This window comes from Narcine bancroftii, chromosome 4 (genome assembly GCF_036971445.1).
Source record: "Narcine bancroftii isolate sNarBan1 chromosome 4, sNarBan1.hap1, whole genome shotgun sequence".
Taxonomy (NCBI): Eukaryota; Metazoa; Chordata; class Chondrichthyes; order Torpediniformes; family Narcinidae; genus Narcine; species Narcine bancroftii.
The window spans coordinates 247,113,559-247,138,485 of record NC_091472.1 but is presented as its reverse complement, the minus strand read 5'-3'; the positions used below and the strand labels follow the sequence as shown (position 1 = coordinate 247,138,485).

At 40.2% G+C, this 24,927-nt stretch overlaps 1 long non-coding RNA gene across 1 annotated transcript in view; it reads right to left on the bottom strand.

Moving 5' to 3' along the window:
- The window catches only part of LOC138761823 (uncharacterized), a 79,308-nt gene that overhangs the window by 19,058 nt on the left and 35,323 nt on the right, over nt 1-24,927 (bottom strand). The window contains exons 4-5 of the long non-coding RNA XR_011356531.1: nt 12,429-12,599; nt 7,517-7,628 (exon numbers count right to left, since the gene is read on the bottom strand). This is a non-coding gene — a long non-coding RNA (uncharacterized lncRNA). The remainder of the gene's footprint in view (nt 1-7,516; nt 7,629-12,428; nt 12,600-24,927) is intronic.

Below are 24,927 nucleotides of genomic sequence, written 5' to 3'. Positions count from 1 at the left end.
ACGCCTCAAACCGTGCATCTTGGCGCCTCACAGTTTGGCGGGCAGCAGCCTCCTTTGAAGAAGACCGCAGAGCCCACCTCACTGACAAAAGGCAAAGGAGGAAAAACCCAACACCCAACCCCAACCAACCAATTTTCCCTTGCAACCGCTGCAATCGTGTCTGCCTGTCCCGCATCGGACTGGTCAGCCACAAACGAGCCTGCAGCTGACGTGGACTTTTTACCCCCTCCATAAATCTTCGTCCGCGAAGCCAAGCCAAAGAAAGAAGTTGCTTGCTATTCCTGATGGAGCATTTTGCCTTCCATGAATACTACCTGACCCACTAAGTTCCTCCAGAATTTTGAATGTGGCTCTAGGGGATAATAGTGGATCTTCTGGAGAAAATGCATTAATTGAAAGAAGGATGACAGTGACCATGGAATAGCAGGAATAATGCTGATGGTTGGGATAGAGCAATGGTAGTGAAGAGCAAAGGAGAAATTTCAGTGGCTTTTGGTCACATTGTAGGGGTACATGGGGTTAACAGTTTCTGTCAATTGTAAACTTAGTCCTTATGTCTAAAAGCTTGCTGAATGCTGCCTGCTCCTTTCAAGGAGGAATCTAATTCTGACTTTTTTCTCGCTGGTGAGCTCTGAATTCCAAGAGATTGCCCTGTTACAACACTGCCTTGGTCTGGAACAACATTCGGCATCTTTTAGACCACTTGGACTGGGAGGAAGGGATTGCACTACAGACCATGCCCAACTCTGCTTCTTCTGCCCTCAAAAATACTCCCATACTTATTGTGTTAAATCCTATCTACATTTGGCGCTCAGTAATGTTAGACAGAGTACACATGCCAAAATAGCACTTGGATTCCAATGCAAATCATTGAGGTAGGCACAAGCTCTGTTAACCCCACATCAGCCTTACTTCAGGATGGTAGAGAATTGGGGTACAATTCTACTCTATTAATTTCAAATCAACATTGAATCCATGCTTTTATAAGAGAGTAACAGCATGCATGCTCATAACCAGTATCACAAAACTATGGGAATGCTACTGCAGCACCATAAACCCATGTTTGAGCCCAGTGCTGATTATGAAGAATTTGTTCTGCGACAGATTGTTATATTTTATAATGTATATAGATATGTTTTAAAGGAGATAATTTGTGGCAGTGTTTTTTTTTAGTGTAGGTCACATACAACCACTTCAAAACAGATCTCATGTAAATGCCAGAGCTTTGCTCAAGCCAGACAGTTCAGGCTCAGAGAGCCTTTGGAAAAACTTTGAAGAGCGCCTACAGGGACTTCACAAGTAGGTGTTATTTGGACATGCTGTGGAATAATGGATTATTGTTTTGGAAAGCAACAGATGAACGAACACGGAAGATTAGGTCCGGCACTGCAGTCTGACTGAGTGTTTTAAAAGGGTCATGTGGTTTTCTCAGAGAGAGAGAGAGAGAGAGAGAGAGAGAGAGAGAGAGAGAGAGAGAGAGAGAGAGTGGGGGGGGGGGGGGGTGTGGGGAGCCAGTTCTACAGTTCAGCAGCAGCAGTAGCTGCTAGGACTGGAACAGGACAAGCTGGAAAGATTGTGGAGAAACCCTATTTTGAAGCCGGGTTGTGAGTTCTTAGGTCAGCCTGGTCAAAGCCCCTATGGTCCATACAAAAGGAGAGGACTGGCTGCCTAATGTTTCACTTGAAATAAGGGAAACAAAAAGGAACACTGTGGTGACCTGAAAGAAAGGGGTTATCATCTGGAAAACCCTGATAGGGCAACTTTCTTCAGCAAGACACTGAAGTGGCTGATCGAAAAGGATCAGTTGTGGGTGTCCAACGAGCAATAAATCTCTCTCTGAAAACCAACAAGAACCTTCCTGAATGGTAACCATTTACCTTTCAAGTGGCAAAGCCTGGTGAAATTAATAAATGTTAAATTCTGTGCACAGTATAAGAATTGCCTGCAACCAGTGAACTTGGAGGAGTGAGGTGAGATTGGACTGTGAATCAAAGAACTTTTCTGTACTTGTACACATTACATACATGGGTGCTCAGAATTAGAAGTGGTTAAGTTAAGTTAATAGTATTAAGTTAAAGTTTGATCCTGTTTTCATGTTTAAAGGTAATTAAAAGTAACTTATCTAAGTAACCATTTGTCTTGGTGAATTTCTATTGCTGCTGGGTTTTAGGGTCCTCTGGGCTCGTAACAGTATGCTCTTTTCATGATCAGCCTGGATTTTATTTGGGTCCTTCGAATTCCTCTCACCCCCCCCATTTGTGTGACATGGGTTTCGATGGACAGAATCAGCTTCGATGATGTGGGAAATATATATTTTAAAAAATTTAAATATGAAAGTGCAGCTTGAGCAGTAAATGTGAGTGGATCAGTGGGTGGGACTCTTGTCTCAAAGACAGAAGGGTTTTAGGTTTAAGTCACAGTCATGGTTTAAGCAATAAAGTCCATGCTTATGTATCAATTACATGCTGTCAGAGGTGATAACTCTGAGTGAGATTTAATACTGAGGGCTCATCTATTCTCTAAAGAGGATGAAAAAGATCCCACACACTATCCTGAAGAATTATCCCTTCCATGTGTACAGCTTCTATACAGGTACTCCCCAACTTTCAACTGCAACTGATACTGAAAGATCAGTCATATTTCAAAATAGATATGTCAGAATTTTGCCCGTGCACATGGAGTAAATAAGTCTTAAAGCAAACTTTTTAAATCAAAATTTTCATCATCTGAACTTTCCTTATTAGTCAGCATTGTTTTCATCATTGACGTCCCAGGGTCCATAGTCTGGGCGCAGCCACCTTGATTCCTGTGTGCGTGCGCGAGTCTTCAGTTGACGCATGTGTAGTAGGTACACATATTGGAGTTCAGCATTAAGTGCCCTAATAATTTTGAATTTGCACCTTTAACTCTCGCGCATGCACCAACTCCAGGACGTGAACCCCAGGGCCTTCTTTAAGTGAATTGAGCCAATTACCTCCAACTGGGCTCTACGCCTAAGCGAGCACTGCACTAAGGAAATACAGTTGCCTAACCTTTTATCCAGGATTGTTTGAACCAGTCACCTGCCGTTGTTTGGAATCTTCTGGATTTTAGAATTATTTTGATCCCTTTAAGCCCACCCATCTGAGTAGCGTTGCCATCTCTCTCCCTCTCCTCAACAGCCTGAGTCACACTGCTGTCTCTTCCTCCCTCGCCCGCCTGAGTCGCACTGCTGTCTCACCCCTCGCCCACCTGAGTCGCGCTGCCATCTCTCCACCCTCGCCTACCTGAATCATTCTGCCATCACTCTCTCTCCCTCCCCACACCCCAATGCTGTAACAGTGTCAGGGCAACGGCCCCCTCCTCTGTTCCCCTACGCAGTGGCTGGTTCAGCGGTTTCATCTGTGTGGGGAATTAAGGGTAGCAATGACAGCCATTAACCTCGGCTGTGAACCTGGGGCCCCACAAAAATGTTTCCAATTGGGTCTCGCAGATCCTAAGGCTGGCCCTGGCAAACTCTTCATGCATGTGCCAACCAAACTCTAATATATGAACCCACTGCGCATGTGCCAACCAAAGACTACCGAATGAACATAGGAATCAAGATGGCTGCACCCAGCCTATGGGCCCCACGACACCGACTAACAAGGTAAGTACACATATTTTGACTCTTACTTGCCCTGTATCCCTGTTATAGTTTGTAAATACCACATAAACCACGTAAATTTTATGTTTTCTTATATATTTTTTTTAAAAATCGGTCATATATGCGGATGGATGCAAGTCACATAAGTCACAAATCCATAATACCTGTATATTTCCTTCATTCAAGATTATTAAAAAAACTATTAATATGGTCATCATATTTAGTGCATTTTTCTTGTATCACAACTGTTCTTAGCCCATGAATTACTTCTGTACATCTTGAAATGAATATGAAATTGACCATTAAATGCAACTTTTTATGCTCTTTTTGAAAGGATAACCGCAAATGTGTTAGCAGGTAGAAACAAATCTGATATCAGGATGTATTTCAAAATTCTGACTGAAGGCCATAATAGGGCTGCATGACAAGAAATGGGAAAATAATCTAAATTATTTTCCCTGTGACAAATTCTCACACTTATATCAAACTGCTTACACGGCCTATCTAAAACAGATTCAGTCTCACCACACACAACAGTTGTCATCAGTTAAGGTTGTTCTTACATCTACATTATCAGTACTCAAGAAATGATAACTTTTAGCTATTAATTATGTTTTGAGCATAGGTATATCACTTTTTTTTAGATACTTGAAATTATATGAGATCAGCAAATATGGGGATCTTCTACCGTGTATGATCTTGTAGGGGAACAGAGCTAAGAGTTACTGAAAAATAGATTTATGCTCCCCAGTCAAAAAGAGGCCAGTGAATCAATGAGTAAAGTACTTGAAACCAAAGGAATTAACTACTGAACTGATTAATGTTTCTCTCACTTCATACGGGGAATCTTTCATTGGGCAACTATCCCAAAGCTTTGTGTTCCCCACACTTTGTGTTCCGCACACTCTCTATGATAGACCCATTGGTATGTAGTGAGGAGTGGTCATTCATCCTCTTGAACAATCATCTTCTTTGTCTTGGCCATGTTGAAATTCAGGTTGTTGCTCTTGCACCACTGCCCAAGCCTATCAACCCCCTCTCTGTAAGCTGGCCTCCTCTCTGTAAGCTGGCCTCCTCTCTGTAAGCTGGCCTCCTCTCTGTAAGCTGCCCTCCTCTCTGTAAGCTGCCCTCCTCTCTGTAAGCTGGCCTCCTCTCTGTAAGCTGGCCTCCTCTCTGTAAGCTGCCCTCCTCTCTGTAAGCTGCCCTCCTCTCTGTAAGCTGCCCTCCTCTCTGTAAGCTGCCCTCCTCTCTGTAAGCTGCCCTCTTCCCTGTAAGTGCTCAGCTTTGAGAGTGCTCTTCTTTTCCTATGGTATCTGTCTGTACATACTGCTTGGAGGTCTTTTTATTCGAGGTTCCACAACCGAGTTGAGTCTTGAATATCCAGGCTGGTAGTGTTTGCATATGCTGTGATTGTAGTAAAAGAGAAATGCTGGAGGAATTCAACTGGTCTTTCAGCATCTGTAGGATTTGGCAAAGATATATCACTGATGTTTCATGCCTGAGCCCTTCTTCAAGGAATAAGCAGAAAGAAACAAGAGCAAGAAATCTCAGAATTCAGACAATGCCGGCTGGGGAAGGAATCCAGACCAACAAAAGGTGTTAATTGGATATGATAAGGGGAGACGTGAGAATTTATTATGTCTGTATGAAAGGAGACAGGGGAAAGGGAGAGGCAGAGCTGGAGGAAGATGGTGGGGAAAAAAGTGAGGGGGGAGCTTAATGAAAGCCAATGAAGTCGATAATAATGCCATCCAGTTGGAGGGTGCCCATTTGGAAGATGAGGTGTTAATCCTCCAATTTGCAGGTGGTTTTAGTCTGGCAATGCATGACCCCATGGACAAATATGCCAGCAAGGGAATGGGATGGGGAATTGAAATGGGTAACCACAGGGAGTTCCACTCTATTGTGGCAGACAGAGCCAAGGTGCTCAACAAAGCAATCTCCCAGTCCATGCCCAATGTGGAGACCACAATGGGAGCACCAGATGCAGTAGACGATGTCTGTAGATTCACAAGGGAATTGGTTCACTTGGAAGGACTGTTTGGGGGTCCTGAATGGTGCTGAGGGAGGAGGTGTGGAGCATTTCCTGTGATCACAGGAGTAGGTACCAAGGGGATGATTTGAGTGAAGGGAGAAGTGGACAAGGGAGTCATCATAGAGGGAATGATTCCTGTGGAAGGTGAAGAGGGGAGGAGAGGGGAATATGTATCCAGTGGTGGGATCATGTAATAGGTGGTAGAAATGGTGGAGGAGGATGTGTTGGATGTGGAGGCTGGTAGGGTGATAAGTGAGGACAAGAGGAATCCTGTCTTTCCTGCATGTGGCGGCAGAGGGGGCCAGGGCAGATGTACAGGTAATGAAGGATATGGCCACCATATCTTAGCTCAAAGTATTAATCCATGCTCTCAAGCTCATCTGCTTTGTTCACAATACTCCGTGCATTAAAATAGATATATCTCAAACCATCCATCTGAGCACATCCCTTCTCTATCACCTGCCTATCTTCCCTCACACAGTCTCCAAGCTTTTTCTATTTGTGAAGCAACCTCCTCTTCCCGAGTCTCTTCAGTTCAGTTCCCACCCCTGACAAGTTTCCCCAGTAGCCTTAGCAAACCTCCCCACCAGGATATTGGTCCCCGGTATTCAAGTGCAACCCATCCTTTTTTTTTTGTCCAGTCACACCCACCCCAAAAGAGGTCCCAATGGTCCAAAATCTGAATCCCAGGCCCCTGCTCCAATCTCTCAGCCACACATTTATCCTCTTGCTCATTCTATTCCTATACTCACTCTCTCTTGGCACAGGCAGTAATCCTGAGATTACTAACTTTGCAGTCTAGCTTCTGAACTCCCTTCCTAACTCCTTATAATATTTTTTCTGGACCTATATCATTGGTACCAATATGCACCATGACTTCTGGCTGTTCTCCCTCCCTCTGCAAAATATCTTTAATTTTATTATATTTTAAGAATTTTCAAGCAACATGCAGTCAAAGCAAAGAATAATCAAAAAGAAAAAAAACATCAATATCCATAATATTAACAAACTAATACAAATAACAAACTGCATGTCAATGTTAAAGAAAGTGAGAACACAGGAAAAAAGTCAACGTGATTCAATTATTATAAATAAAAATTACCATAATACTCAAAAATGCAAATTCAATGTCCATGTTGAACCAAAGGGAGTGTGACAGAGGATGTTGTGCTTGTATTGTATATAGATATGTTCTTGGGAGATAAATTGTGGCAGTTTTTTTTTTAGTGTAGGTCACATACAAACACTTCAAAACAGATCAAATTTAAAAAACTGGAGCTCTGTTCAAGCCAGACAGGATGGTTCCTGGCGGCCTTTGCAAAAACTTTGTGGAGTGCCCAGGGGACCCTAATGGATTGTTGTTTCGAAAAGCAACATATGAAAGAGATTGGAGGAGTAGTTCGGAGCCTCAGGCTGTCTGGAAGGGTAGCTTGAGATTTTCAGAGGGTCATGTTGTTTTTTCAAGTAGAGAGAGAGAGAGAAGAGAGAAGAGAGAAGAGAGAGAGAGAGAGAGAGAGAGAGAGAGAGAGAGAGATCAGTTCTGTTGTTTTCATTGGTGAATATATATTGCTGCTGGGTTTTGGGGTCCTCTGGGCATAACAGAAGAAAAAAATATAATAGAGAGAAAGAAGAACAAAATAAGAGGAACCCTCCCACTCCCCAAGAAACAAGAAAGAATAAAAAGTAAGAAAAAAGAAAATAAGAGAAGAATAAGATTGGCTTCACCTAGGATAAACCCCACTCCCATCAAGGGACAAATAACCTGGCTTATCTAGGGTCCTCGGTGCTGTGAACACTGTGGGATGGGGAGGGGGGGAGACAGAATGGGAGAATCATTAAAAAATTACCCCAAGTACCTTGGGTATGAATTCCATATTCTTAAAAATACATCATTCCTGTTTCTGAGGTTATAGGTGATCTTCTCCAGGGGAACACAATTATGCATTTCTGTCTTCCAGTGGGCTGAACCTAGTTGGGAATCAAATTTCCAAGTAACTGCTATGTATTTCCTGCCCACTGCTAAAGTGAGCTTAACAAATTTTAATTGATATTCTGACAGCCTCATTTTAGGTCTTATACCTTCTAAATTCCCCAATAAAAATAATTCCGGTTCCTGAATTCCAGTAATTTTTTTCCAGATTACCCAAATCTTCCCAGAAAGGCTTCACTTTAGGGCATGATCAAGTTGAATGCAAGAAAGTACCTATTTCTTGACCTCATTGAAAAGATTGGTCTGATAATTATGATTTGAATTTGTGTAATGTTTGTGGAGTAAGTTATAGTTAATGCAAAAGTTATATTGCACCAGCCGGCGCCTTACACCGCAAGAGATGTTCAACGCGATCTGAAACATCCTAGTCCTTGGCATCTGGGAGGCCAATCACTATCTGAGTTTCCTTCCTGCATCCACAGAATCACTTGTCTGACTTCTTAACTATAAAGTCCCCTATCACTTCTGCCTTTCTCTACCCTTCTGAGTAATAGGGCTTGACTCTGTGCCAGAGGCATGGCCACTGTTGCTTCCCCCCAGGTAGGTTTCCCCTCCAACAGTACTCAAACAAGAATACTTATTGTTAAGGTATAAAGCCACAGGGGTACCCTCTAGTACCTGACTCTTTCCCTTCCCCCTCCTGACTATTACCCACTTGTCTGTCTCCCATGGCCCCCGTGTGACCACCTGGCTATAACTCCTCCATATCACCTCCTCATTCTACCTAACCAGACAAATATCATCAAACTGCAACTCCAGTTCCCTAACATAGTCCCTTAGGAGCTGGAGCTCAACACACTGGGTGCAGATATGTCTATTGGGGAGGCTGGGAGACTCCAGGACCTCCAACATCTGACATTCAGCACAGAACAGAAGAGGTGTAGTTGAGGTAGCTGTGGGAATGGGTTAATAGAAGATGCCTGCCGAGAATTAGTCTCCTGAGATGGAGACAGAGATCGAGGAAAGGTAGAGTGTTGCTAGAGATGGACCAAGTGAATTTAAGGTTGGGGAGGAAGTTGGCAGCAAAGTTGAAAAAGTCAATGACCTCATTATGGGTACAGGAGGTAGCACCAATGAGGTCATTGATGTAGCAGAGGAAGAGTTGAGGGGCCTTGCCTGTGGAGGAGGAGCCTGGTAGTGTGATCAGTTATACCAAACAATGCCAGTTGGGTTCTCGTTAGCTTACACCTTTGTTTCTGCTTTCACTTGGTGGCCATCTTCAGTTCACAGTTAATATGAGCCTCTCTATTGAAGCAAAATGTGGCTACTGCTGATCAAGGATTCCAGCAGGGTACACTGCCCTGCAGATCAATGTTATACCGAAGAAGTTGATCATGTTGCACTTGGCAGAGCTAGTGCCAAGATCCACAGTGTCTGCTGTAAGGACTCAGGGATTCACAACATGGCAACAGGCTCTTTGGCCCAAGTCAGCCATGCTGACTAAGTGGTCTAACAAAGTTGATCCCACTTTGCCTGCATTTGGCCCACACCTCTCTAACTTCCGTCCTTGTAGAAGTTCAAATGCCTTTTAAACTTTGTGATTGTACCCACCTCCACTACTTCCTCAGACAGCTTGTCCCACAAATTTCCACATACTTCCCCACCTCCACATTAGTGAGGAACAGACTCAGCTGCAGGACAAAACAGATAAGGTGGAATGAAGGAATCAAAAGAGTAATTCTCTACAGGACCATCTCGGAACATCTCCACCAATTGGTGTATCAGTATTTGCAGCACCCAGCCACATATACTGATCATCACTGATATCCAAAAGTGAAAGCTTGACAGCCTGGGAAAGTGAAATCAAATCGTAAAGCACCAGAGCTCCACGGGAGGTCAGGCAGCATCCCAGGGGAAGAACATAGATATAATTGGTAACACCTCGCAGGAGCCCAATGGAAGTTCGACCTGAAATCTTGACTTTGATCCACTGACCACCTCTAGCTTTTTATGTTTTTGTTTGGGCTTCACATCACCTGTTTGAGTACAATGCAAAAATAAAAATCCTACATATGAAGACTGCAGACGGTGGAATCTGACGCCAAGCACAATCTGTTGAATCCACTCAGACGGTCGAGCAGAATCAGAATACTGGGGAACGGTTCCGACAGGTAAAGTCGGCGTTCATTTTCTCCCACTGATGCTGCTCAGCCCACTGGGTTCTACCAGCAGAGTGCATTTGCTAACTAAAGTCCCTTGTGTTTCCTCTGGCAGAGTGCACCTGCACAAAGATGCTCGAACGTCTGCTGCTCAGCTGCTGAAAGGCTGTTGGCTTTCTCTGTAGGGGTAGGTGGATGACTGTGGCTGCTGCATTTTCACATGAGAGGCACCAGTCAGGCCAGTTAGATAAAGGGACAGCAAAGGCCAGTGACAGAGTGACAGTCGTGGGAGGAGGAAGATTGCTGGAGAAAGGGATTTAGAGAGCAACTGCCACATTCCCGGAGTAGTGTGCCAGGGTGTTAGGATGCAGTTGGTTAGACTGCTGTTATAGCCTACAAACATTGATCGGTGCTTGAAGCGGTGAAGCTTCATTTGCTGACCACAATGGCTAATGTGATGTGGAACTTTTTGTGGCACTGCACAAAGTATTTGAGCAAACATTGAGGAACTTAATGGATCAGACAGCATCCATAGATAGAAATGGTCAGTCAACATGCAATACACAAAAGTAGAGGAAATAAAGGGTAACTAATGTTTCAGCCCTTGGTTCATAGGAAACAAAGATGTTCTACTTCCTATGGGTGCTGCATGACCTGCTAAGCTTCTTTGGTACTTCTGTGTATTGCATTCGACCCCAGCATCATGGTTAACTGGTCAATCAATGTTTCGGGTTGAGACCTTTTATCAAGACTAAAGTATAAAAAGGGTGATATTATGTACGTAATCGGGTGCAGGGGTAACAGGAGGTGATAGGGCATTGCGCAGAAGATGGGACAAGTGGAGAGTCTGGAGAAGGAAGGGGGAAGTGGGGGTGGGGATCGAGAGAAAAATAAGAATACCAGTAGATGAAGAAAAGATGGAAACAGTGGAACTAGATAGTGGCAGATCTACCTAAAATAAGGAAAACTGATCTTCATGCCATTTGGTTTATGACTAATATGATATGCTCTTCCTCAAGTTTATGTTTGGCCTTACCCTGAAAATGATGAAGCCAAAAACTGTCAGTACAGGATAATTTGCTGCAATGATTGTCTCCTACTGGCTTGGTCTTGAGGCTCTCCTAATCTTTTACAGGTAGATCATAATAAACCAGCAATGCACCTAATCTACTCAGGCCTTCAATCCCACATAAACTATTGATCCTGCTCTCTCATGTGAAGTGATAGTATTATACTGCATTCTACATAATTTCCATAGGAGAATGGCTTCCTGACGCACCTCTTCTTTGTCTTTTTGCTGGCTCTAAGGGGGGGAGGGGGGCAGACCAGCTTTGAACTCTTCTCACTGATAACATTAGATACTCACTGAGCCATGCAGCCAATTATCACAAAGGTCCATGCTGGCTGCACACAGTTATGTAAATAAGCAGGTGGCACCACAAACTTGGCATGTTCCCTGCAATCCAAATGACTGGAACAGGTTAACAGTGCATCATAATCCCTGTGCCCATTTTCAATCCAATTTACTTCCTCTTCTTCTCAGCAGATGGTGTGAATAATTTATTTTAGTATTTTGGAGGTATAACTAGCTGAGTTAGGATTGGCTGTTTTCAGTATTAGCATGTGACCTGGATTGCATGATGCAAGCCTTTGTACATGTTGGGCAGACCATTCATTTTATCCTTCACTGGTATTTTAATTACCTGGATAAATGTTTTGCTCAATAGGATAACTTGTTATAGCTTGCATGCCAATCAAACTGAACAAACCTCCCTCCAAAAAAGAGTAAAACATGCGAGTCTGCAGACACCATGATTGGAGAAAACATTGGGTGCCTACCTACATTTGTCATACCTTGGTGAAAGGCTCAAGCCTGAAACCTTGGTTTTGTACCTTCATCTTTGTTACATAAAGTACACTGTTGAGTTTCTCCAGCATTGTGTTTTTATTCCCTTTGAAAAAAGAAGTGCAAAATAAAAATGGATAGTCTGCATTTCTACCTCACCCACAGTTGTGCTGTATTAGAGCTCTCAGAGAAGACCATTGGATAAAATTCCTACATGAGGGTACAATGATCAAAGCAGGTAGAATTGGGAAGCCTTTCTCAGAGATTTCCTCCCCTTGGAAAACTTTGACCATAAACATCCCAGAACAGATGGTAGCCAGTACAAATAAAGGAATTGGCTGTCAGCAGCACCTTTTTGAAACCATACAAAAAGAGCAACCAAGTAATTAAGTCACTTGTGAATGAGTGAAGGATCACTTAGTCCCAATCCAACTTAACTAATGGAGCATCTCTGGGGAATGACTTGAGATGGCGAACATATATCACACTAATCTCAACAAATGGCATACCAAAATAGAAAAAAAAATTGGGTTTATTTAAGTTAGAGGTCAATAGATTCTTGGTTAGGAAGGGAATCAAGGGTTACAGAGAGAAGGCAGAAGAATGAAAAAATATAGTAAACCAGCCACAATGGAATGGCAGGACAGATTCAATGGGTTGAATGGCCAAATAGTCTTCCTAGGTCTTGTATCTGCTAATATCATGTTAATTCAAATCCTTTTAAAAAGGTGTTCATTTGCTCTTCAAAGCTGTGTACAGTTCTACATAGTATGCATGACGACAGTCATTATGCAGCAAGTGAGTTTGTCGAATTAATCACATATACCACATACCTAGTGCAGGTAAATGGGAATAATGCTTGATAGTCGACATGGGCATTGTAGGCCAAGAGACACGGTCTGTGCTGTCACTTTGTCTCAAACACTTAACAGTTGCCAGTTCAAGTAACCTTCAAACTTTAACCAGAACTTGCCATCTTCACAAAGTATACATTTCTATGTAAACTTTTCGAAAACATGTGAAAGGAAAAAAAAAGAACATTCTTGTCAATGTGCAATTTACAAGTCATTTTTGAACAGCTAACATGAATTTCTAAAATTTCATCCTCAAATGGTGGCAGAAAAAGTGCTTTAGGAAGCATCAGTACACCATTGCCTGAAATACTGACATTAATTTTATACTCAACCTCAGAAATAGGAGGAGTCACATGATGGAGTAGTGGCCGGTAGGAGAATACCAGCCCTCTCCAGAAAAGAAAGAAAAAAGTGAAGAAAAAGCAAAGCCCCAGACACACAAATCATGACAAATAAAAAATAAAGGTGAGGAGAAAATGGCGCCTAAGAAAGAAAAGCCAAAAACAACGGGAAGAAAAGAAGAAAGAAAGATGCCGGAAGAGAAAGGTGAAGGCCTTACCTGCACGAAAAAGCCGGGACCTGCCGTGAAAGAGGAGCCCACTCCCCGAGGTTAGTGGAGACCCTGCAGGGTCGTGACCCACTAACCGCAGGACTGCAAAAATGGCTCATGGAGCCAAACAGGGGTGCGCAACTGCGCACGACAAGGACAACACCGACGGGAGGGGGGACCAGGTGTGGAATGAAACTCCACAGCACGAACAGCTGAGAGAGACCCGACAGCAGGGATCCCAGCTGGAAGATAAAGAAAATAACAGAACAGGAGGGGTGAGAATGAAAAAAGGAAACTAGAAACACAACAGATAACCAACCCAGAAGAAGAGGACCAACATCAAGACACCATGGAAAAAAAACCAACAAACTGAGACAAGCAGCTCAACAAAAGTCAGAAGAGACACAGATACAAGGAAGAGAAATAGAAGACACAAACACAAGAGCAGACACAGAAGAAGAAGAAGAAGAAGAAGAAGAAGAAAAAGAAGAAGAAGATAGATACAAAAATTAAAGAACAAATGAAAGCATTAAAAGAATGGTTGATACTAGAATTTAGTGAAATGAAAAGAAAAATGAAAAGTACAGTAGAAAAAGTGAGTAGAATAGAGATGGTCAACAGATGTAGGGAAAAGATTAGAAAATGTTGAAGAAAGTGTAATGGCGGTAGAAATAGAAGTGAATGACAAAAAGAAAATTGGAAAATAGTGACAAAAAAGTTAAAGAAACACAGGAGTTGTTACCTCAGAAGATGGATATAATGGAAAACTATAGTAGGCGAAACAATATAAAGATAGTGGGCCTTAAGGAAGATAAAGAAGACCAAGACATGAAAGAATTTATAAAAGAATGGATCCCAAAGGTCCTGGGAATGCCAGAAATGTAGAAAGGAATGGAAATAGAAAGGAAATGGAAATAGAACATTAGCCCTGAAACCACAGTCACAACAAAAACCAAGATCCATTTTAGTAAAATTCCTGAGATACATGACAAGAGAAAATAGATTGGAGAAGGCAATGAATAAAATGAGAGAAGAAAAAAAACCACTGGAATACAAAGGTCAAACATTTTTTTTCTGCCCAGACACAAGTTTTGAGCTCCTGAAGAAGAGGAAGGAGTTTAACGCAGCAAAATCGATCCTATGGAAGAAAGGCTATAAATTTATGTTAAGATATCCAGCAGTGCTTAAAATAGTTATCCTGGGGCAGCAAAACAGACTGTTCTCAGATCCAGAGAAAGCATGAGAATTTGCAGAACACCTGCAAGACAGAAAGAGAGATGAAGAGATATAACAAGAACAAAGAACGATGACAAACTACATATAAAGAAGTAAAAATAATGTATAAGTAAGAACTAAAGGAGGGAAGAAAAGGGAAGTAAGGGAGAAGGGGGGAAAAAAAGGAGGGGGGGGTTAAAATAAATAAATAGAACAGAAATAAAAAGCGAAGAAACGAGGGGGAGCTTTGTTGTAATGTGAAGATAAAAGTCTTTTCTGGAAGGGGTTGGGTGGGAAAGAATAACAGTCACTGCGAAATCAGTTGACACTTGCGAACGGGTTCACAGTCCGAATGGAGAGGGGAGTTGTGGTTGCCCAGCAAGGGATAAGGGGTGACTTAGAGAGGTGGGGGGGACACTTGGGGTTAAGGGAATTTTAGATGTGGGAATGGTTGAAATATTTTATGTTTTAGAAGTGTTGTCATACAGTGCATTAAAAAAAAGAAAACTGAGTAATGGAAATGGGGAAAAATGGAAAGGTGGTGGTGAGGAAGTGGAAATGAGATGTAAACAAAGTATGAAATGGCCATGTTGAACTATATGACTATAAATATTAATGGAATACATAACCAAATCAAAAGGAAGAGGCTATTAAATTTACTGAAAAAAAGAAAGAAAATTGATATAGCATTCGTGCAGGAAATGCATCTAACTGAAGTGGAACACAAGAAATTAAGGAGATACTGGGTAGGGCACGTAACACCAGCATCATATAACTCAAAAGCCAGAGGTATAGCTATAGATCCAGCAGGGAGGTATGTAATGATAAAGTGTCAGATATATTCAGAATTTTGGAATTTGCCAATATATATGCACCTAATGAAGAGGATCAAAAGTTTATGCAAGATATCTTTTTGAAGATTGTAGATACGCAGGGAAATATATTGATAGGAGGGGACTTTAACCTTAATTTGGATTCAAAGATGGATAAAACTGGACAAAAGACTAGCAGAAAGAACAAAGTAGCCAAATTTATGGTTAAATCAATGCAGGAAATGAAACCTTTGGATATATGGAGGAGACAATACCCAAAGGAGAAGGAATACTCATATTATTCGAGTAGACATAAAACATACTCAAGGATTAACCTGTTTCTGTTGTCAACCCATATCCAAGGGAGAGTTAGGAAAACGGAATATAAAGCTAGATTGTTATCGGATCACTCACCTCTGTTATTAGCAATAGAGCTGGAGGACATCCCACTAAGAATGTATAGATGGAGATTAAACTCCATGCTATTTAAAAGACAGGATTTTAAAGAATTCATTGAGCACCAAATTAAAATGTACTTTGAAATAAATACGGAATCACTGAAAGATAAATTTATATATGGGATGCAATGAAAGCCTTCATCAGAGGGCAGATAATAAGCTATGTAACTAAAATGAAGAAGGACTACAATTGGGAAATAGAACAGCTGGAAAGGGAAATAGTAAGTACAGAAAAGAACTAGCAACAAGGGAAGTTACAACAAAAAGAAGAGAATTGAAGGACAAAAAATAAAATACGAAACACTACAAAAGTATAAGGTGGAGATGAACATAATGAAGACAAAGCAGAAGTATTATGAGCTAGGAGAAAAAACACACAAAATACTAGCTTGGCAGCTTAAAACAGAACAAGCTAAAAGAATGGTATTGGCATCAAGGAAAAGGACAAACAAATTACATATAACCCAACAGAGATCAATGAAGACTTCAAGGAATTCTACGAGCAATTATACCGAACTGAGAACAAAGGGAAAGAAGACAAAATAGATGAGTTTCTAGCTAAAATTGAACTACTGAAATTGCAAGAAGAGGAGCAAAACAAATTGATAAAACCATTTGAAATAGAGGAAATACAGGATATATTAAAAAAGCTACCGAACAATAAAACGCCTGGAGAGGACGGACTCCCAATAGAATTCTATAAAACATTTAAAGACTTATTAATTCCTCCTCTCCTGGAAGTAATGAACCAGATTGAAGAAATGCAAAACATGCCACATTCATGTAAAACAGCAATAATTACAGTAATACCAAAGACAGGGAAAGATCCACTAACACCAGCATCATATAGACCAATATCTCTACTTAACATAGATTATAAGATAATAGCAAAACTATTAGCAAACGGATTGGCCGACTGTGTACCCAAAAATAGTAAAACTAGACCAAACTGGATTTATTAAGAAAAGATGAACAACGGACAATATCTGTAAGTTCATTAACTTAATCCATGCAGTACAAGGAAACAAGACGCCAACAGTGGCAGTTGCTTTAGATGCAGATAAAGCCTTTGACAGGGTAGTATGGAATTATTTATTCAAAGTACTACAGAAGTTCAACCTACCAGAAAAATATATTAATTGGATTAAAGCATTAGATAAGGGACCATTGGCGAAGGTGACAGTAAATGGATATATATCGAACCAATTTAAATTAAGCAGATCAAATAGGCAGGGATGTCCATTATTTCCCGCACTGTTCACTTTAGCTATAGAACCCTTGGCAGAACTGATAAGAACAGAAAATAACATAAAAGTGATAAAAATAAAATAGAAGGAATATAAAATTGGTTTATTTGCAGATGACATCATAGTATAGTTAACAGAACCAGAATTATCAATAAAAGAATTACATAATAAATTGAAGGAATATGGAGAAATATCGGGGTACAAAATCAATGCAAATAAAAGTGAAGTGATACAAATGAATAATATGGATTTCACAAAGTTTAAGAAAGAATCACCATTTAATTGGCAAACACAAGCAATCCGATACCTAGGTATTAGACTGGATAATAATCTAGACCATCTATAAAAATTAAATTATCAGCCATTAATGAAGAAATTACAAGATGATTTAGAACATTGGAAAGATTTACCACTAACACTGATAGGAAGGGTGAATTGCATTAAAATTAATATCTTCCCAAGGAATCATTACCAATTCCCTTAACAGAGAAATTCTTGAATAAGCTAAATAAAATAATAAGGAAATTCTTATGGAAAGGGGGGAAACCGAGGATAGAATGGTACAAACAAGGGGGCTTACAGCTACCAAACTTTAAGAATTTTTATAGAGCAGCACAACTAAGATATCTATCAGATTTTTATCAAACAAGGGAAAAACCAGATTGGACCAGGATAGAGCTAGATAAAATAGGGGATAAGGTAGCAGAACATATACTTTATAAGTGGGATGAAAAACTGGTGCAACATAGAAGTTCACCAGTACTGCACCACCTGCTCAACATTTGGAAGAAGATTCACGTAGAAAGGAAAAAAAACAAATTATCAACTACCAGAATTATTATTGATGCAAAATCAACTAATCCCTTTCACAATAGATAACCTTTCCTTTAGAGAATGAGAGAGAAAAGGGATCAAAAAAATAGAAAATTGTTTTTTGGGAAATAATTTATTATCTTTTGAACAAATGAAGTACAAATATGGTATAACTCACGGTAAAATGTTTGCATACCGCCAACTGAAAACCTACTTGAAGGACAAATTGGGAAGCAGGCTGAGGTTACCAGACGGAAGCAGCTTTGAATATGTGATTACAGACACAATGATAATTAAAAAATTTATAACAAACATGTACATCAAGCTGCAAGAGAAAGAGAACGATGAAATAAGCTGTAAACCCAAACAAAAGTGGGAACATAAAGATAAAAAATAAAAAATGGGAAAAGCTATGCTCTGGAACTATGAGAAATACAATAAACACGAGGTTACACATGATACAATATAACTGGTTACACAGGCTATATATCACGCCTCAAAAGTTAATTAAATGGGGCCCAACAGTATCAGATAGATGTTTTCACTATAAGAAGGAAACGGGATCAACAGTACATGCAATTTGGGCATGTGAGAAAGTGGAAAAGTTTTGGGAAGATCTAAATCAGGTATTAAATAAAATCACAAAAGGCAACATACCAAAAAACCCAGAGATCTTTCTTCTAAGTAATATAAGAAGTAAAGAATTAGGCCTCAAATTGGGTGAAGCACAAAAAAGATTTATTATGATAGCCTTAGCTGTAGCAAAAAAATGTATAATGTCAACTTGGAAATCAGAAGAGAGCCTGAGAGTACAGCAATGGTACATAGAAATGAATAAACGTATTACATTGGAAAAAAAACATATAATTTAAAAAATAAAGTCACATTATTTGAACAAATTTGGGAACTGTACATGGAACACAACAGAGAGGGCCTACAGTGGACCTCCACCCCCTAAAATGATAGAATGAGAAGAAGACGAAATGAACTGACCCAGTGTGTAAGAGTAGATGACACCATTTTCTTGTTTATTTTCATTGTGTGATGACATTGTTTAATGGTTTTATTGTATTGTATATGTTGAATGTTTAGTGAGTGGGGAGGGGGTGGGAAGAAGGGAGGGAAGGGAAGGGGGGAAAGAGGAGAAAATTACACTATATTCAAGAGGGAAATGTTTGTGTGTATTTTGGTTAATATGGTTCATAATGTGAAAAATAAAATATTAACAAAACACCTCAGAAATGATTTCCATAACATGCTATTGCCACATCACAGCAATTTTAGGGTTCTGACTTAATACATGTTATGTGCCTATTATAATCAAAACTTTCAAAGCATCAATGATTAAGGATCTCAGTTATTAGTAAAATAGTAATTTTAATGATCTATAATGATTTACATGAGAAGGTATAATATCAGAGCATGACATTTCTTATTCCTTTCACTGTATATCTTTGAGTGTCCTGGGTTTATAATAACCAAATGTACTTCACAATGTCCATACCCTGTCAGCAAATGGATGGCAGTATGAATGGGTCATTAAATTCTTAGCAGCTTGTCCTTGACTAAAATAACCTTACATTCCCAGATCTGCCATTATTCAAAAGAACTTATCTATAGAGGTGTCATGCTCTGATATAGTTCCTTGCAGTAAATCATTGCAGCTTAAACTCTAATAAGTTAAGTTGCATTGCAATTTGTAATTCTCCTAACTGAGCAAATATTGGCAAAAACTTGCCATGGGTCAACAAGCCAGTAGAAATACTTATAGTAGGAGCTTTGCCTTTTTTACTTTAAAAAAAATCTGAATTCATATTTAACTTAATTCCTTTGCTTCCCAAAATAAGGAATATTATATTTCCTTTGTTACATTTATTAATATATTTAACTGCCAGATACTGCACATGTATGCATGCACATGAATTTGGAATATTCTGCAGTTAATCTGAGTTGTTTAGATGGTTTTTCAGTTATAATCCCAACAGTCCTACCCAGCTGCTCCCTCACCCTTTTCATTTCCTATCCAGTCTTTCTTCCTTTCATCTACTTTCTTTAACTTATTCCCTCAGTTTTCCTCCAGGTTAAAGGTCAGATGAACTGCCAGAAGAACTATGAAAGAGGAGGACATGGTATTCAAAAGATATTTGAGCAGATATAGGGATCAGACTAAATGTCGGCAAAGAGGGCCAGACAAGAATGCCAACTTGGTCAGCATGAATTAGTTGGCCCAAAGAATATGTTCCATGCTCTGTGACAATATCAAAGCACAAAAAAGCATGTTGTCATATGTTAATGTGGGCTAGTGTAATATCGTGCATGTTTTCGGGTGTCATGACAGTTGTTGCAGCCTGTTGACTTTTGAGTGAATTTTTTTGTTCACGGGTATTGCATCATACATAGCCAAATGACTTCCAAAGGAGCAATTCTCATCAGCAAATAATTTAGTCACTGTTGGTCACAACAAAATCAGTCTTGACAAATGCTTTTGGCTCAGAAGCAGTGTTATTTAAAAGGTCTATTGCACTAAATCTGCAACCACAGTCAGGCTGTGCAGACCATTTGATATACTCGCAGTTTCTTCGCAATGAAGACCAATCCTTCCATAAAAAGCATATAAATGGGGCTATTTGGACCCTTTGAGGCAGTTTTGTCATTGATTGCAATCACCACCGATATTCTACTGCAGTTAAATGTTCCTGCACTGCCTCATTTCATTCACTTCCATGAATATAACAGCCATACACCTACTAAAATTTAGTTTTCAATGCTTGTTGCTGTATTTTACGTACTTGTGGTGGCTTCATCAATTAAGAATTTTACTGCATCTCTACTTGGTACTTGTGTATATGACCAATAAACTCTCATCATTTATCATCGAACTTCTGCAGCCATTTCAAAATTCACCACCTAAAATGAGAGAAAAAACAACCCATTCTTTTCAGCTCCATTCTGAATAATCTATTCCTTTTTCTGACACTGATACCTGGTTTTAGGTTCCTCAGTCAGGAAAAATATCCTCTCTACTTTCAGCCTGTCAAGAGATGAAAGGACTTTTATTGGTTTCAAATTATTTCTTCTCATATTCTAAACTTTAGAAAATCCAGGTCTACTCTATTCAATCTATCCTCATTTGTTTCCCTCAGTGGAATCATTCCAATTAATAATTTTAGTAATGTTTCCATGGCAGGTAAAGTCTTTTGTTTTTTATTAAGGAGACAAATACGACACACAATGCACCAGGAGTTAAACTGGGAAGTCTGTAGATGCTGAGATTGTAGTGCAACACACAAAAAGTGCTGGAGAAACTCAGCAGATCATACAGCATCTGTGAGAATCAAAGGGATATAACCAGTGTGTTTGGACTTGAGCTCTTCTTCAAAGTATGGGCAAAAAACAAGTAGGCTCCTCAATAAAAAGGTTGGGGGGAGGAGTGAAGAAGGGGCAGGGGGAGGAGCACAGGCCAACAGGTGGATATGGGTGGGAGAGCAGAAGAGAATCTGCCAGGGCAGATGTGCAGGAAATAGAGGAGATGCGGGTAAAGGCTGAGTCGATGGCAGTAGAAGGGAAGCCTTATCTTTTGAAGGAGGACTCCTTGGATATTCAGGAATTGAATACCTCATCCTTCGAGCAGATGTGATGGAGATGGAAAAAAAGCTGGTCAATGACACCACAGTCATCGCCAGAATCACAGACAGCAATGAGGAAGCGTACAGGAAGGAGCTCACTGAGTGGTGCCGCAACAACAGCTTTGTTAGCAAAACAAAGGAGCTGATTGTGGACTTAAGGAAAAGGAAATAAGGATAACACGGGCCAGTCCTCGTCAAGGGGTCAGCAGTGGGAAAGGGTTAAGAACTTCAAAATCCTGGGTGAGGAGCAGATAGGAGGTTTGCTGGATGAAATTGGGGATCCTGGTTGGTATGTTGCTCCCCCAGGTGCCATGGTTAGGAATGTGTTTGATTGAATCCACAGCATTCTGGAGGGTGAGCAGCCAGAAGTCTTGGTCCATATGGGGACCAATAACATTGTTAGAAGTGGGGATGAAGTCCTGAAGAAGTATTATATAGAGTTTGGAAAGAAGTTGAAAAGCAGGACCTCAAGGGTGGTAATCTTAGGAAATTGTGGAATATGAATGTGTGGCTCAGGAGCTGGTGCAGGGGTTTAGATTTTTGGATCATTGGGATCTCTTCTGGGGCAAGTCTGACCTGTACAAAAGGGATGAGCTGCTCTTGAACTGGAAGGGGACCAATATTCTGGTGGGCAGGTTTGCTAGAGCTGTTGGGGAGGGTTTAAACTAGTTCGGCAGGGGTGTGTGAATCAGAAGAGAGTACTAAGATTAGAGAGGAAGAACCCTTAGACTGTAAAAATTAATAAAGGAGGGAAAGAGGTAAAAGTAGATGGTACCCAAAGGAGTATTTGTGGAGAACTTTTGCTTAAGTGCATATATTTTAATGTCAGGAGGATTGTAAACAAGGAGGATTATCTTAAGGCCTGGATAGATACATGAAAATATAATATTGTGGTCATCAGTGAAATTTGGATGCAGGAAGGGCATGTTTAGCAGTTAAATATTCCAGGTTTCTGTTGTTTTAGGCATGATTGAACAGGAGGATAATAGGTAGAGGAGTTGCATTGCTTATTTGAGAGCACATTACAGCAGTCCTATGGCAGGATGGTTTGGGGGGAATCATCCAGCAAGCCTATTTAGGTAGAATTGAGGAATGGCAGAAGCATGAAAACATTAATGAGAGTGTATTATAGACCACCAAATGGGCTGAAGGAATTAGAGGTAAAAACTTATAAGGTGATTGTGTTTATGTGTAATAAACACAAGGTGGTAGTTATGGGAGATTTCAACTTTCTGCACATTAACTAAGAGGGCTGGATGGGTTAGAGTTTGTGTTCAGGAAAGTTTTCTTAATCAGTGGGTAAAAGAACTGACTCGAGAGGGGGCAGTATTGGATCACCTATTAGGGGATGAGATAGGTCAGGTGACAGGTTTGTGTTGGGGAACTCTTTGGGTCTAGCGATCACAATACTATTTGTTTTAAGCTAGTAATGGGAAAGAATAGAGGTGGGCCAAAGGTGGAGATTCTTCATTAGAAGAAAGCAAATTTTGAGGGGATGAGAAAATATTTGGTTTGGAGGGTGTGGATTAGGATAAGATATTTTCAGAGAAGGATGTAGCAGATAAATGAAGGATATTCAAAGGAGAAATTTTGAGAGCACCAAGTCTGTATGTCCCTTTGAGGATTAAAGGAAAGGCTAGAAACTATCAGAGTCTTGGTTTTCAAAGGATATTGGGAACTTGATTCAGAGGAAGAGGGATGTGCACAATATGTATAAACAGCAGAGAATAAATGAATTGCTTGAGGAATACAATGAGTGTTTTATTAAAAAAAAGAGATAAATTAGAAAGGCTAAAAGGATATGAAGCTGCTTTGGCAGGAAAAGTAAAAATAAATCCAAAGGGCTTCTATAGGTACATGAAAAGAAGAGTGATGGATAAAGTTGAGCCCCTTGAAGATGAGGGGGGGAGGGGGGGATAGGCTCCGTGAGAAGTCAGAGGAGATGGGAGAAATTTAAAATGTTTTTTCTTCAGTATTCACTAAGGAAAAGAATATTGAGCCGGATAAAGTGAAGAAATATGGTAGGGAGGTCATAGATAAGGATTAATGAGGAGGTAGCGGTGGATATTTTTAAAAAAATGAAGATGATAAATCTCTGGGTCCTGACAAAATACTCCCTACGACCCTGAGGAGGGTTAGAGGTTAGAGGGAGGAGCGTTGATGGAAATATTTTAAATGTCACTGGCCATGGGGGAGGTGCCAGAGGTCTGGAGGGTGGCTCATATTATTCTGCTGTTCAAAAAAGGATCCAAAAGTAAACCTGGTAATTATAGGCCTGTAAGTCTAACATCAGTGGTGGTTAAATTAATGGAAAGTTTGCTTAAAGATGCTTCATACAACTATTTGGAAAGACAGGGATTAATTTGAAGTAGTGAGCATGGTGTGGTACATGGTAGTGCATGTCTAACAAATCTTATAGTTTTTCGAGGTTACTAAAAAGGTTAATGAGGGGAAGGCGGTGAATGTTATCTCTTTGGACTTTAGTAAGGCTTTTGACAAGGTTTCCCGTAAGAGTTTAGTAAGGAAGATGGAAGAATTAGTTTATTAATGAAGTAGTGAAATGGATTCTACAATGGTTGGATGAGAGATGCCAGAGAGTAGTGGTGGAAAATTGTTTATTAAATTGGAGACCAATGACTAGTGGAGAGCCTCAGGGATTGGTATTGAGTCCAATGGTTGTTTGTCATGTATATTAATGATCTAGGTGATGGGGTGGCAAATTGTATTAGTAAATTTTCAGATGATATAAAGGTTAGCAGGGTTGTGGACAGTGATGATCAAAGCTTACAGGGTGATATAGGACAGTTTGAAGAGTGGGCTCAAAGATGGCAGATGGAGTTTAATACTGATAAATGTGAGGTGCTACATGTTGGTAGGACTAATCAAAATAGGTTATGCATGTTAAAATGTAGACAACTGAGGAGTGCAATGGAACAAAGCGATTTTGGAGTCATGGTACATAATTCCTTGAAAGTTGAATCACATGTAGTTAGGGAGGTGAAGAAGGCATTTGGTATGTTGGTTTTCATAAATTAAGAGTATTGAATACAAGAGTTGGGATGTTATGTTGAAGTTGTATAAGGCATTGATGGGGCCAAATTTGGAATACTGTGTTCATTTTTGATCACTGCATTACAGAAAGGATATAAACAGAATAGAGAGTGCAGAGGGGGTTTACGAGAGAGAATGTTGTCAGGATATCAGGGTTTGAGTTACAGGGAAAAATTTAGCAGGCTGGGACTTTACTCCCCTGAGTGTAGAAGATTGAGGGGTGATTTGATTGAGGTATTCAAAATTATAAGGGAGACAGATAGTCAATGTAGATAGGCTTTTTCCACAGAGTGGGGGAGATTCAAACAAGAGGGCATGGCTTGAGAGTAAAAGGGGAAAGGTTTAGGAGAAACATGAGGGAGAATTTCTTCATGCAGAGGGTGGTGAGGTGTGGAATGAACTTCTGGCAGAGATGGTAGAAGTGAGATTGATGTTAATTTTTTTAGTTTTTATAAATTTTCAACATGTACTTGTTAATTTTTATTATGTAACTATTATAATGTTCTTAATTTTTGACATATGTGCTGAATAAATAAAATGTACAAAATAGATGTTAATATTTAAGGAAAGGTTGGATAGGTGTATGGATGGGAGAGGTATGGGCTGAATGTGGGTCAGTGGGATTAGGAGGGAGAAATTGTTCAACATGGACTAGAAGGGCCGAATTAGCCTGTTTCTATGCTGTAAATGGTTATATAGTTAAGTT